Source organism: Brachycentrus maculatus, unplaced genomic scaffold (genome assembly GCF_059751285.1).
Source record: "Brachycentrus maculatus isolate JH-2025_06_01 unplaced genomic scaffold, ASM5975128v1 h1tg000169l, whole genome shotgun sequence".
Lineage (NCBI taxonomy): Eukaryota > Metazoa > Arthropoda > Insecta > Trichoptera > Brachycentridae > Brachycentrus > Brachycentrus maculatus.
The window spans coordinates 289,471-305,762 of NW_028280922.1; positions in this window are offsets into that span (position 1 = coordinate 289,471).

Here is a 16,292-nt window from a genome sequence, read left to right on the forward strand (position 1 = left end):
CCCCGTAAATGCCCAGACTTCCGTATTCTTCTCCATCTATGTTGAGATGTCCAAAAATAATAAAAAACTCCTCGTTGACAAACAAAAAAGGAGCACACTGTAATCCTGACGCCCTGGTAGGTATGCACAAAAAGAAGATAAAAAGAGGGAATTTGATTTTGACTGGTAAATACAATCCCGGGATCTCGGAGGATTTCAACCCTGTTGGTTCCAGAATTAGAAGTTTCCCGTCCCAGGGTTTTCGGGATTGGAAAGACATTTCCCATTCGTGTATTTAATATTTTAAATGTTAAAGTTTTACACTCCGAATATGAAATTGTAATAAAATATGTTCACACACATATATATATGTATATATATATATATATATATATATATATATATATATATATATATATATATATGTATATATATATGTATATATATATATATATATAAATATATATATGTATATATATATATATATATATATATATATATATATATATATATATATATATATATATATATATATATATATAATATAAATATATATATATATATATATATATATATATATATATATATATATATATATATATATATATATATATATATATATATATATATATATATATATATATATATATATATATATATATATATATTATATATATATATATATATATATATATATAAATATAGATATATATATACATATATATGTGTGTGTGGGTATACCTTTTACATCAGAAGTAACCCTTATCAATATTTGTATGGAGCGAGTGTATTGGGATTGCCAATTTTTTTTTCAATATACGGAAACGTTTTAATACACAAATATAGATTCTCATACACAAACCGAAACAAGCAATATTTGTATTGAAATATGTTTGTTTTCTTTGATGTTTGAAATACCAAGATCACTCGATTATTTTCCTCTTTGAACCTTCCAGAAGTATTTCTAAAACATTTTTCTTTAGAGTACCTATCTCATATTGAATGAAGGTACATAAAAACACGGTAGTAAAGTTACACATTCATAAGTTACATGACTCCACTTCGATGCATGGAAATATTTTATTTGATGTACATTTTCAAAGGGCTCCCGATGAAACAAGCTGTTGGTTTTCTTTCCGACAAAAAACAAATAAATAAATAAATGTATCTGCGAATCGTGCTTTTATTGGCAAACACTTGTTCGAAGAAATCTATTTATGTCAGTTTATCGAACGTTTAAAAGATTTGAAGTTTTCCAATACAATATAAACAAATTGAATAGAGATAAATGGGATTTACTATCAAATCAAAATATTACTAGTATCGGGTTAGTTCTAGTATTTTGTTTTGCCTAACAGAATAGGATATTTTCAGTGTTCTTTTGTTACCTGATAAAGTTATATAAAAAAGACATTATACATTATTTGAATACTTGTCAATACATCAATATCGAAACGTCTAGTTGTATGACTCACATACTGTATGATTTGCGAGATATATTTAGTTTACTGTACTGCCACCACGGGGTTTGCGGACCTTGTGCTAAGTACTTAGTGCCGGGAGCGGGAACTGACAGGAGTAGGATGGATACTACATCAATTTAAAAAAAATGCAATATCTTGCTAAACATACTAAAGTGTTCTATAAGGATAAGAAAATTTAAGTTAATGAAACTTTCGTTGTTTTTAATGTTTACCAATATAAAAAGGATTAAAAACCTATATGTTTTGTTAAATGTAAGATTTCTCTTGAGTAGAAATACCTTGTTCAGAACGGGAAAGTACAAAATAGATACAAAAATATCTGAGTTTTATTGAGCGAATGAGGAAATAATAATATTTCTTTAAATCTTTTCCCCTTTTCAATCGGGACAGTATTACCCATTAATTTTAAATAAAATATCAATACATGACAAAAATTCATCTATTTTTATTTTTCATAAAATTTATCTATCATATTTATTATATACTAATTTCGAAATATAAATAAAGTTATTGGTTATTTTATTTATTTATTGTTTAGTTTGTTTAGTTTATTGAATAAAATAAAATCATCAAATTGTAAAATGTTCGAATATCTTTTCGAAATTGTGATTTTTCTTTTTATTTAGTTTCATACATTTGTAATATCCGTCAAAGCTGAGCACGATTTAGTTTGATGAGAATAGGATTATATACAACTTTCAGTTCCATTGTTTCGAGCATGTCTTGGCATTGTTCTAGGGCAGTTTCGCGTGATGGTAGCCACACAAATATAATATCATTATGTGCCCAATTATATTAGGCTCTATACTTCTCTGAGTCATTCAGAAAGTCTTTGTATTCTACTTACGTTCAAAACTTAAGAAACTCGTTAATGAAACCTGTTACACGATATAGTTAGTAATGTTACATTACGCCTTAGCAAATAAAATGTTAAGTTATAACGTTATGACCAAACAAGTCTCAAGGATGAAAACTTTAAGAAAATTCATATTATTTTTTGACATCTCATCAAAGATGAAGAAGAATATGGAAGTCTGGGCATTTACGGGGCTGACGACCGTCATATGCAGGTTTAAGTGATCACTTTACACACGCGTAACTTTCACCAATTCTACCCATTATTGACAACCACACTACTCAAATTCTTGGAAGTTCTATATATATGAACCAATTTTGAAACATTGTTCTTGAATCACTAGAACTTCCCTAGAGACATCTATTGGTGAGATGAAAAGAAGCCTTTTACTTAGCAGAAACTCATTTATTAGTATTGAAGGTCCGAATCCTGGATTATAATCACACACATGAGAAACGCCTGAAAATATCATTTTCATTTTGATTATTTAAGCTTATAATTTGACCAGATAATTTATTTACAACATTTTGAGTGTGTCCAAAACTTCAGTATTTGGACACACTCAATTTTTTTTTAGTAAATTAATTATTGAACCAAGTAGAAAGCTCTACATCCTGTTTTTTATGTTCTACTCTCTCCTGATATATGTATATATAGAAATATAAACCCCTTTTGGAACATTTATTGGAAGGGTGGGATTCCAGATATTTAATTTGTCTAAAGAGCTTGAAAATCAATGTTAATATCCGTGATGAATATTTAACTATAGTGTCTGAGTTTCAAAATGTAAAGGATACAACAATATTGTATCGTTACACGTACATGTATGTGTGTAGACGCTGTAGCGAAAAAAATACGTACATTAATTACTTTAAAAAAAAGATGGTTTTGGCACGTGAATCGAATGTGTGATGAAATAATAGTAAATAAAAATGTTATGTGAATGTGGCTTGTGATAGAAGAAGAGGGATACCGAAGAAAAAAAATCGTTTATTTGTTTTATCTTATTGATAGATTGCTAATAGTAGACTATTGCATATATTTATAGTTAAAATGTGAAATGTACAAAATTTGTTTTTTTTAAATTTTTTTTTTAATGTAGCATATCTCAAAAAATAGATCTGATAGACAAATTCTGAGGGCTATTTCAGATTCTGCAGCCAAAAACGAACTAGGAACAGTTAAAAACCCGTGGACATGAAAATGTGTGTTGGCCTGTGTAATAGATCATGAAGGTCGACTAAGTTAATGTTAATCTAATTAATAAAAGTAAGATATTTTAATTTTAATTTCAAGATGTGGCTTTGCGTTAAATAACACGTGACTTTTCACGACAAATTCTAGCACCGGTTCCAGGATTATCCATGGTTTTCGGGACATCCTGTACAGACCCATATACACATCCAGATTGTCCTTAGAGTACTTAAGTTTATGAAGGATCGTAATCATGGTTCAGTAATATCTTTCAAAGGGTCCTTTATATAACTTCCCATAACAAACCTATAAAATTTAATTAGACGAATGGTCATTCCCCGCATAATCTCGGCCTATTTAAATATATTACGAATATCCAGGGCTTTATTTAACTAGATCATTTGCCCCTTGAACATACTTATTACACATTCACAATTGATAGGTATTTGACAAGAATTGTTTAATTCGCCAAAAGCATTTTTTTTATTGATTTACATATGGTTGATGAATAATTCTTGAATAGTGTTTAGGGACTGATATAATGATAAATATGACACAATGAGAAAATGAAAAACAATATAAATACGCATTTCTTATTTTAATCTTTACATATGGTGTATAGGGCACTGCAACGTTTCGACGTAGTGTTTTGAAAAAGATTCTGAAATTTATTTTGACCCTCCCAGGAATCGAATACCGGGAACCGGTACCTCCAACACGCTTTCTCTGTAACGTCATTAGTATTCAGTCTGTCATTTTCTATTGCAATGTTTGGTACAGGTTTTTCGCGTGTTTGACATTTTCAAATAATAAAACGATAATAGCCATGTGATTTGAAAAATGCCGACTTTTCATTACTTATATGTGTTCGTTTAGAATCCCACACTCCAGTATTTATTAAATAAGTGGTATAAATAATAGAAAATGATAATTCTTTTTTTTTCAAATAAAATATTGAATAAATTATTTGGATTTCCATTCTGTAAAGTAGAAACCGATTTAAAGATATTCATATAAATATTTATGAATATTTTATTGTATTCAATATATGGGAGATCCAGGTTTTCCTTGACGTCACAGAATATCTCTTATCAAGAATTTTCATGATATAAATGAAAATTTTTATGAATACTAAAAATATTATTTTGGAAGTGAAATGAGTTCATGGATCTGGATTTCATTTCATTTTATTATTACGGCATTAAAAATTGAAACTTCAGACGGGTCCAGTACCTATGAGCTTCTCACTATTCATCTATTTTGTTTTTAAAATACGATGCGTAGAATCCTGTCACGAATTTTTATACTAAGCGAACACAGCATAATTTTCAGAAAAATATAAATATAAATATTACTATTTGCACATGCTTACTCAAAGTTTTAAATGAATTTTTATATTCTGAATAAGTTTAAAAGGTATATGTAGGGGTTGTAAAATGGTGACCACAAGTTTTATTAAAAAATCAGGTCTATGGTATAAGGATATGATATATTATTTGAAAAAAAAATACTCATTTCAAATGGACTATTTTAGAAGCATAATCATTCTATAACCACAGGTGCCGTGGCGTAGTTGGGTAGACGCACGACTGAGAAACAGGCGTCGCGGGCTCGATTCTCGCAAATTGCAAAATGAATTCAAGGAAAAAAATCAATTGGTCTTAGTGTTTGTGGTATATTTTACACATTTACCTTCACTATCCTTACTATCCTACCTGCAGGCAAGCGTCTTGGATTTGCAGGGTTATTCCTTTAAAAAAATCTTATGAATGATAACAAAATATTTATAATTATATAAATTGTGTAAAATACTAAATAAAAAAGAATGAAATCAACAGACAAGTATGTACTATAGTGGCAAACTTGAAAGTGATATGAAAATATCGATTTACGGTTTCCCGCGTTTGCTGAAATTCCGACCAATTTTCGTCTGTGGTTAGTTTTAGAACTTGATTCGATAACATCTGAACTCGACCTTATAACTTACAACTTGGAGAAACGAAACCAATCCTTGCAATCTGCAATACCACTAGATACTGTTATCGTGACTGGATGATTTACTCTATATACAATATACGGCCTCCGTTCTTTAAAGTTGCTATTTATCAATTTCTTGACTCCATGTACCTTGTCTCCATCCAAATTTTAATTAAATATCGTTTTCATTATTATTATATAAGGGATTTTATATATTTCAAGATATCTCAACAAAAATGAAAAAGAATATGAATGTCTAGGCATTTACGGAGCTTACGACCGTCATAGGCTGGTTTAAATTCACTTTACACATGTAACATTCACCAATTCAACCCATGGTTGACAACCACACTACCCAAATTTTTGGAACTTCTAGATATATTGATCAAACTCGAAAATTTGTTATTAAATTCACTAGAATTTCACAAGAGACATCTATGGCTGGATAAAAAAGCTTTTTACTAAGCAACTCTTTCAATTGTATGTGGGGTCCGAATCCAGGATTATATTGTCACACTGAGAAACGGTAAAAAATAACCTATTAATTTTATTTTATTTTATCTTATAATTTGACCAGTTTATTTATTTAAAACCTTTTTAAGTTTGCAAATATTGGTAAAAAAATAACTCTTAATTGGAGATAATCCAAATTTGTGAACAAGTATTTGGACACACTCAAAATGTTGTAAGGGAATTTATTACTTGTTACCTAAACCCCGCTAAAAGTTGGGCTGCGTAACGAAAAATTTATACAAAATGTGACGAGGCCAATCTTGACCATTCTGTATCTAGTTAAAATCAAAATATTTACTAGTAATTATAAGCGCTCACGACCCGTGTGTTATAACCCCATTGCAGGCGCAGCCGCCCTTGCTGCGTTTGGCGAGATATCCATTGATACTAAATGTTCGTGTTTACCCGTGCAAATGAAATTTCTCTGGGATATTTGCTTTAAATATCAATTTAACTTTAATTTACTTAACGGTGGCTAGACTTTTAATTCTTTAGAGTGTAGATCATCTGCCATAAAAACAATTAGTAAAAATTTAGTATATGAACATATATACATTTGGGGCAATCAGTATTTGGCACGATCAGGTATGCCAAATACTTGAAAGTGGTCAGGTTAGGAGTCGTAACAATCGGCGGGTATGTATGAGGAGATGCATGAACGTGGAAGAGGCGAAGAATGTTTGCAAGGACAGAGTGGTGTGGCGCTCTATTCTCTCTACCTACCCCTGCGGGGAAGCGGCGTGATGGTTAGTTAGTTAGTTAGTTTTTTTTACATTTGGGGCCTTTCAAATTATTTTTAAGGCCGTTGTGATTGAAAATGGAGGGGCAACAGAATGACGAAGCAATATTTTCGTTCAGTATCGGCGATATTGCATGTTCATATTTATGAGGGAATTATGTACGAGTATTAAGGTGATGGCTAATTTAGAGAATGGCGTGGGATATAGCCCGAGGCGGGAGATTATTATGTGAAATATGAAGTACTTAGGATTATGTACAGTACACACACGTCTACCGGGTACTGAGGGGTGAGCGGGATTATACGTGATGAGGATCAAAACGAAGAATTGTTTTTGATTTTCAGAGGGATTACTCGTTATGAGAGGAACGGATGAAATATATAATGTATACTAAACCGCAAAGAGTTAAATTATTTCTAAAGTAAATTTTAAGTAATTGGTTATCTTATCCTCGTAACAGTATATGTACTGTGTACATTATAATCTGAGAACGAGTTCACAACGTTTTGGTGAATGCTCATTTTACATTTATGGTATTTTATTTGATTGAACTCGAAAACTGGAAAACCCCAGAGGCCCATATATCAAGGTTTATCATAAATTTACTTACGTTCTAAATTTCTGTCTGTAAAGTTCTATTGCTTACTCGCATACTACTGTGCATTCAATTGTAAAACCTTTTTTTCCGTACACATTTTTATTATTATTTTTATTAATTCGAGTAGACTATAATTTTTTTATTGTTTTGACTTTTTTCCTTAGTTGTGAGAAAGCCTTGTGAATATGTGAACAAAATAAAATGACTTAAAGTACCTTTTCACATTACTGGAATATATTCATGGCTTACAATCTATCATTGGCTAGCTGAAGTAATCACTGTGTACGCGAAAGCGTAGAAATACAATGAATTAATTTACGGAGGCTTTTAACTTTTTAAAACACAGTTAATATTATGTTTACAGGGATCTCCATGCATTGATACCATAATGAGTTAAATATTATTCAGGACACCACCAAAACATTATTCTCAACGTTGAAATCATATAATTGTCTAGCAAATTTTCTTAAAAAATATGAATTAGGGGTACAAAACTTCAAAAATACTTGTTACATATTACGGTTCTCTTAATTAGGATAAACTATCCTCAAGAGGACAGATGTATCATATTAATATTGTTTTTTACATCTCATCAAAGATGAAGAAGAATATGGAAGTCTGGGCATTTACGGGGCTGACGACCATCATAGGCTGGTTTAAGTGATCAATTTACACACGTGTAACATTCTGACCCATTATTGAAAACCACACTACTCAAATTCTTGGAAGTTCTTTATATATAAGCCAATTATGAAACATTGTTCTTGAATCACTAGAACTTCACTAGAGATATCTATTGGTGAGATGAAAAGAAGCTTTTTATTGAGCAGAAACTCTTTTATTAGTATGTGAGGTCCGAATCTTGGATTATAATCACACACATGAGAAACGCCAGAAAATTTCATTTGTATTTTTTATTTTTTTTTGGGGTTATAATTTGACCAGATAATTTATTTACAAAATATTGAGTGTGTCCAAATACTTGATCACAAATCTAGATTATCTCCAATTAAATGAGTTATTTTTCATTTTATTGTTATATTAAATGTAATAGCTTGGCAATATAATCTTTCAAATTTTATAAATTTACTGTAAACACCCAGTCTTCCATATTCTTCTTCATCTGTGTTGAGATGTGAATATAAATAACTCACAAGTGGACAAACCCCAGATTTGGACAAAACAGAACCAAGATTTAGTCACACTCAAAATATTTCAAGCTACCTTTTCGTGAAAAGGTTTTTTGTAATTGTATTTAGGGAAGGTTATGTTGGTTTGATAGGAGGAGTGGTCCACATCCATATTCATTCCCATTTCTTTTACCGTGGTGCATAACTTTATCGCCTGAGGATTTTGTCAAAGGACGCTCCATTTAACAAAATTTATGGGAAACTTTTGTTAATGTCAACGGAAATGCAGGGGATATAATAATGTAACGTTTAACTCCAAAACTAGCCGTCGCACGAAAGATAAAAGTAACAATCTTTAGATTATTTTGAAAAAAAGGATGAAGGTTTTAGAAACCGATTTTGTTAAATCCCTATGTGACCTAAGAATCCGCTATTAAACATACAGATCTCGAATGGGTGTCCTAATTGGCATTAGGACAATACGACAATCACACTACATATATCATTAATCTTATTACACTGTAAATTTGAGTCCACTTGAGCTATCAATGGTTGGGTTGGAGATAGCTTATTTATGTTGTGACGTTGCCAACTCGTTATCAAAATATTTTTTGGCGTATATAATATTTCTTCGCAAACATTTTTTAATGTGAAAATTTGAGCGTCACGTGATTCTATGTAGAAGTTACCGAATAATTTGTGAATTTGACTCAAAATACACTTCCATCCATGTTTGAATTTGAAGATCCCCTTTCCAGCTAACGCTCCCGGAGGGGATTTGGGGAATAAACCGCCACGGAGTTGGTTAATTTCAACCCCAGACCGGGCTAATTGGGGTAAATCGTAGAGCAAATTTCATCCCTCACCAAGAAAATATTGTCCTCCAAGAATATTATGGTATTACAGACATGGGAACAGAACACGAGCTTCCAACGTTTAGGCCCAATTCCCTCCTTTATGAATTATAAATCTAAAAATAAATAAAGTTCCTATCCTCATATTGACGTAGTTATAATTTGCGTGAATAAGTTGTGGCACCTTGAACATTGTAAAATAAACTACGAGTAAATTTCTGTGACTAAAAGGTGTTCTTTATTAGTTGAAATTTGTATTACTGGACTATGTATACTACATAGTTTCATCTTTGAGAGAAAATATAAAATTTCAATAGTCGGTTAGTGTTGGTCTTCATGTATAGTCTCATCAACAGGTGAAAATACAAGCATACAGTTTGTATTTTCATTTGCTGATGAGAACATCTGTAGTTTTAAAACTAGTCGCGTTTACTTACAAAATTTTAAAAGTCGTCAAATACCAATGATTTGAATTTATATTTAAATCATATTATTATGATTTAAATCTTAACAGAGATTAAGTATTTTTTTATACAGAGGAAATAAAAAAAATCTTATATGGTCATCAAAAATAAGAAGCTGAAAGCTATTTACTTCACAAAGTTCTCGCAGATGGCGAATGAATTTTTTTAAATACACCATATATATAGATATACACCACCAACTTTTAGCATTTTTAGAAATGCAATCAATATTGATGTTCAACAACGTCAAAAAATATATTGAATCACATAAGCCAGCCACTAATGACAGGTTGGAATTTCTTTAAATACCCATAAACCTTTTTAATAATAAAAAAGTCTCCTAGGACATCTATTATACAAACAAAACCATAATATTAAAAATATGTCATCTGTAAAGTGTGTTAAATCCGATATTCCTTTAATCCGAGTTTGAAAAAAATGGTTTTGAAAAAGTTTTACGCAGAATTTTTAACTAGTAACCTATTTTTTACACAACTGGTAAATAAGTCTAATACTTAAATATTGTACCTTGAAAAAGCACTTAGAAAGCTACGTTACTTAAAACTTATTTTTCTGAATGTAGAATGTATCTTAGTAAATCAATGTTTTAAAAAATACACCCGCCATTCCTAAATCAATACTCCTTAATGTTATGCTAAAAAACCTTTCTGTAGCACGCGTTTTACGCGGCGAATTTCTCCCGGTGTCCCCTCCATTAAAAGCAAATAAAATAAATACTCGGCAAAGTATATACGTACTTTCCCGATGTTTCGGTTTATCTCGTTTTTCAGCGCAGTCGTGATTTTCTTTACCAAAGAGAATTCCTAATAGAAAAGTACGACTTGACAGGCCCACGAAACGATCCATTGAAATCTTCTTATAGAGAATTAGAGGTCAACTTGTCCCGCGATGTTTGGGGCAGAATTTATGGTCTTGGTTTCTTTTGTGTAAGATGTTTACCAAACATTTAATTAAATTTATCACGAGGGGTGTTCGAATTGGGATTCCGCTTAGAAAAAACATAATATTGCTAAGAAATGATAACATTATGGGTACATCTATAATACGTAGGTACTTGTCTTATACAAAAAGCAAAACAAAATTTTAATGGACTTGTTATCAAATAAGTAACATTTTAAAGCAATTTAAAGATTTGGCCTTTAATTTGTAGAATTCCGTTTCAAATTGCGTATTAAATGTTTTATTTATTTTGCCTTGTCAATGCATTTAAAAAGTAATATGTTACTAACATTAGTTTGAAAATGCCATCAAAAAGGCGAAACAATTGTCACAAATATATTTGTAATAGGAAAGTCTAAACACGTATTGATTCTCAAAATTACTAACGCAAATATTTTTATTCCCACAAATTTTCATTTCTGACTCTGAGAGATAAAAAATATTTGTACTTTCTAAACGAAGAGAAAACATTGTTACAATTTTATGACTTCATTATTTTACGATAAATCATTTTTAATTTAAAAGTTTTACAGCGTTGCGGTGTAGGGAATTAAAACAGTGGTTGCTTTAATATTATATTATCAATAAAATTTAATTAAGAGTTTCCAAGTAAACTTAATCATTGTTCGAGACCTTTGGTAACTTTGGTATAATAGGATAAGTATCAGGGAAATGCGGTGTAGGTATATCAAGGTTTTAAGCAACGACAGGAAAATATATTATTTATGATAACCCGGTTGTTATTTTACACAAGAATTATTGGTTTAAAAAAATTAATAAAAAACAAATGATATTCTGTACAATATTTAAAGTTTACGAAAAACTTTGTTCACAAATACTGTATTATACCTTAATTAAGACGTATTTACGAGTATATTGAAGCTTTTTATTTATATCAACAGTTCTATCTTACATACATAATCTTTGGGTCATTCTCCAGTATTACTTAGTGAGAGAGTAGGTTAACTTTTTATGATTAAAGTTATATTTCTTCTTCTTCATCTTATGCTTATCCGCACATAATGGTGCATAGGGCACTACATCATATTGACGCAGTGTTATCTTGATCGTTACTTACATGAAGGCAAGGTGATCACTCCTGCACTTCAGGTACCAGTCCAGGGTAGTATTAAATAAGTATGTAAGTGTACAATCACTAATATTTATTTTCACCTACACCTTGGAATCTAACCCGGGACCTCCAGCACGGTAGCTAAGCGCTCCAACTATTACACCACGTAGGCAGATGTTTAGGCAAGTTACATTTATTTCATGTAATTCTTGAGTGAAAATTCTAGCCGAAAACACTAGGTTTTTCATTAAAGGCTTATTTTTTCCCCTATATTGTAGCCATAAAACCAAGTAAAGTAACATTTAATTTTAAATATTTTTTTCATTGCGATTTCCAAAACCTAAATTGTTAAAACCACTTACTTACGTAACGTGCAAGGAGCAAGCACGTTGTCTGCTGGTACTTTTATGTACTCTGTTTAGAGACATATGTAATAATATTAAGGTTGACGATATCGCCATTTACCATCGGCGCTAAACCAATATATTAGTATTAAGTTTGTAATTTAAACTTACTAAAAATTCTTAGGGTTTCATTGAAACTAAGGTGATGAATTACGATACAATGTACTATACATATTTTCATACTTAAAATCTGAAAAACACCGTGACATAAAATTACAGTAAGGACCTTTTATTTCCTAGTTCCTTGGAATAAATTTCCATTTTGGTTCCGTTACTTGGAGAATAGTTCTTGTTCCAGATCAATCACCGAGAGAAGGGTGTGACATAAATTAGGCAGAAAAGCCTTTCCGGCAAAACGGAAATAGATTTTTCTAAGCGGAAGTACTAACTTCTTCCTTTTCTATCTCCTGTCGCCCTTACAGACATAGTGATGAGATAGCTTTTTACTAAAATATTTGTCTCCAACATTACCTAGTATTACAACATTTATCAAGAAAAATATTTATCGTATGAACCGATTTCAAGAGAGATGAATAAAAAAGATAAAAGAGAAACTAAAAAGATTGAAGATGTAAATTTATTTCCATTAATTGATTCGGCAGTGACTTTGTGATAATACCTTTCTATTTTTAATTTAAGTTCTACTTAATAAATATAAGTGGTATTTATTGAGTTTAATTCCAAGAAAAAGAATGTATAAATTTTTATTTATTTCTGGTGTTAGAGTTTTAATGATTAAAGACAGTAAATACCCGACTCAGAACGTAGACCCTTCCATTAAAAAAAAAATCACCCTGCCTTCCTATAATCACGATCGAGTTAACACTGTATCAATTCCGTGCAGTGACCTGTGCACCACACTAGCGTTGAAAAAATGGTATTTTGATATCGCAAGAAATTTATAAAATAACAATAGGTTGAAAATCATTTTTTTTCTTCATAAATTTAACTAACTATTGGGGTTTCAAGCAAATGGACTTTCTGTTTTGTTTTGTTTTTTTTTTTATTTTAATTTTTTAAAATATTTTAGTGAGAGGAAAATGTTGTATTTGTATGTAGGTATCCGATAAAGGACTTACACATACTGCCTCAATATAACAAATGTGGTAGCCCAAATGATACTCACTCATTTCATATGAACTTTACTAGGACACATCAAATAATAAAACGTTTTCCCGCGCCGGCTCACGGAGACTAAATTGAAAAATAATTGGATTACCCTCTGTATGAAACTGCCGTTGATTTTATAGTTTCCTTTGAAGCCAGAGCCATCCATTACGTGAACGTGAACAAACATCACGTGAATAGAGACCTTTCGACATTTGATTACGGTTTATATATCCGCAAGAAGTTATTCCACTTTTATACCAGGAGACTGTAAAACTCGAAGGGTAATGGAGGGCTCTTCAACTTGGGTGAAATTAACCCTGAAATGGCTTGTTGGGGGTAAAAATCGTTCCGGGCTATTTTCAATTACAAGATAAATGGATCGAACTTAATTTGATTAATAAAAGTTACATTGATGGAACAAGCTCAGAAGGCTGATCAAGGTTATATTTTTATTTAGATTCTTTATGGGTGAATGTTTAAAGGGTAAATTTTGAGGTCGAAAATTTAATAAATATCTTTGGTACATCCCAATCTTTTTTAGAACACAAATACTGAATTTATCTACAGATATTGTTTAAACGATTTGTGATTGATGTCTCACAGGGTTTACGACCTGTTATCGGCTATTCAAGTGATCACTTTATACACTTGTGTAACCCTTTTTGTACTTTTATGGAACTTGTACAGACGTATGCAATGTTTTTAGTGCACATGCGTCGGTAAGTCAATAGCGATATCAAGTGAAAATATTGAGAATTAAAAATCAATGGTTTTTGTTTTTGTATGGGACGTTCATTCCAAAATATTTAAACATACGTGTAGAGGCCAGATTTTTTTACCAGTTATCATATTCTCACCAGTTTAATTATTTATGTATAAGTATAATGATTAATTTATTTGTATCATATTTAAAATAAAAATATATTTATTTACCCTAGTCTACCTGCCTTTTCAGTTAAAACTGAAGTGCCAGCAACGTGCGTCTCGTCCTCATGATATGGTTTTACTTTGTACATTTCATTATATAAATTATTTGTATTTCTAATACATATTTAACTAATTTCGCTGGTTAAAACCTGACTACAAATCCACCAATATATATTTTAAATTAGAAATTCTCTCTATACAAGAAATTTAATACAAAAAAATATGACACCTATCAAATAAAATTGGAATCGCATAGATCATCAGTATTTTTAGGGTTAACCAATTTTTCAATATTTCAAATGAACGTATAAGATACTCGAACCTTGCACACAAAAAAACGTGGTTCCATTTCCCAGTCCGGCAGATAATTACATCTACATTTCGTACATAGTGTGTTCGTAGATGGAATTTTACAAACTGGCAAGAGGAAGAAATCTCCTAGTAATAAGTCTACAACTAACTCTCGCTGAGTATAAACTGTGCGTGAAACAACCCCGAGATCCAATACTCATCACACTTTCCACAGTTCGGAATCCTTTCGTCACTACGCCTAGCTTGACTCGATTTCACGGATTTTAACAATATGACTTTTCTTTTCCGCGCGTTTCCTTATTTACGGCCCGAAGTTAGAATGAAAGTTTTATTACAGTTTTATTTTGACGGTTTGCAGAAGGATAACAATATAACGCTCTACGATTCCAATTTAATGTTTTCAACTGTTGAAAAGCGGTAAAATCTCCAATTACATCTTTTGATGGCATTCTTGGCGCTTTCAGTGTCTTAATCAACGGCTGACGATCTAATAAGTAAACAAGAATCCGGCATCTTTATGGGCCATTTCTTCTTTAACGGGTGATAATGGGATTTATCTGTTTTATTAACATGTAGACGACTTTAAAACTCGTAAATTAAATTCATTTTTATTTTTTGCCTCATCCGAACTGTAGTAGATTTATTCAGATTCATTGATTATACGAATGCACGGTGATGGTGAAATATGCAAGTAGAAAACAAAGTCGTCTTATGTGTTTTGTCAGTTAAAGTAAGTGCCAAGAAAAAATCTTTGATGGAGTCTTCAGTCCTCCTTGAGCCACGATCAACATGCGCGGTGAAGAGATAACATACATTCATTCACCAAGGGGTCAATATATATGTATCAGGCAGAATCATAATTCAATATCACCTTGAAGTCAAGGATGGTTGATCAAGGAATGATATATTTAAATGTTGAATCGTTGATTAAGATTTTTAACGATGAGGAGGCAACTAAGAGAGAGAGAGAGAGAGAGGGAGAGACAGAGGAAGATAGAGAGAGAGTAAAGGTGTGACTAATTTTACTTTGTTGTTTACACGATTGGGATGGTATTTGCTACTTTTTCTCAGTTTATTTTTTCCTAGCTTAAGTTTTTAATGTCAAATTTTAGAATTTATAAGATCTTGAAATACTGAAAGGCGTACTTATCACTTTTTTTATTATTTATATTTTTTAAAATCAATCTTTTACGTTTAAAAGAGAAAAACCGAGAGAGAGATTTTAACGTAAAAAAACTCTACCTTTATATATATATGCTAAAAACCCCATTAAAGTTTGTCATATTATGATTAAAGTATGTTAGAAAATTATACGATATTTGTTATTCTGAAACTCAAATCGTTAAGCTTCGTGGATGTGGTAAACTCTAAAATGTCCTTTATTATATTATTATTCCAGAGACGTGATTTGGATGGAAAATGGTCAAATCCAATTTGGGAATGCTCTGTAAAACCATCAAAGTATTATTTGATAAAATATTTTGTTACTAAGTTTTACTGCGAAGTAAATTGGAAAATAAGCCTTGAAAGGGCACTATGATGGAGGTAGAACAATACTTTTTTTTTCATATTAGTTGAAACTTTGAAAAAATGTTTTATTCAATAAAATTTTCCTCGGTCCAATTAAGTTATACGAGTAAGTATCGTCTAGTTTTCAAAGTTTTAACTCCATCTATAACTAAAAAAACAAATACAATTTATTCAATTCTCCAACTCCT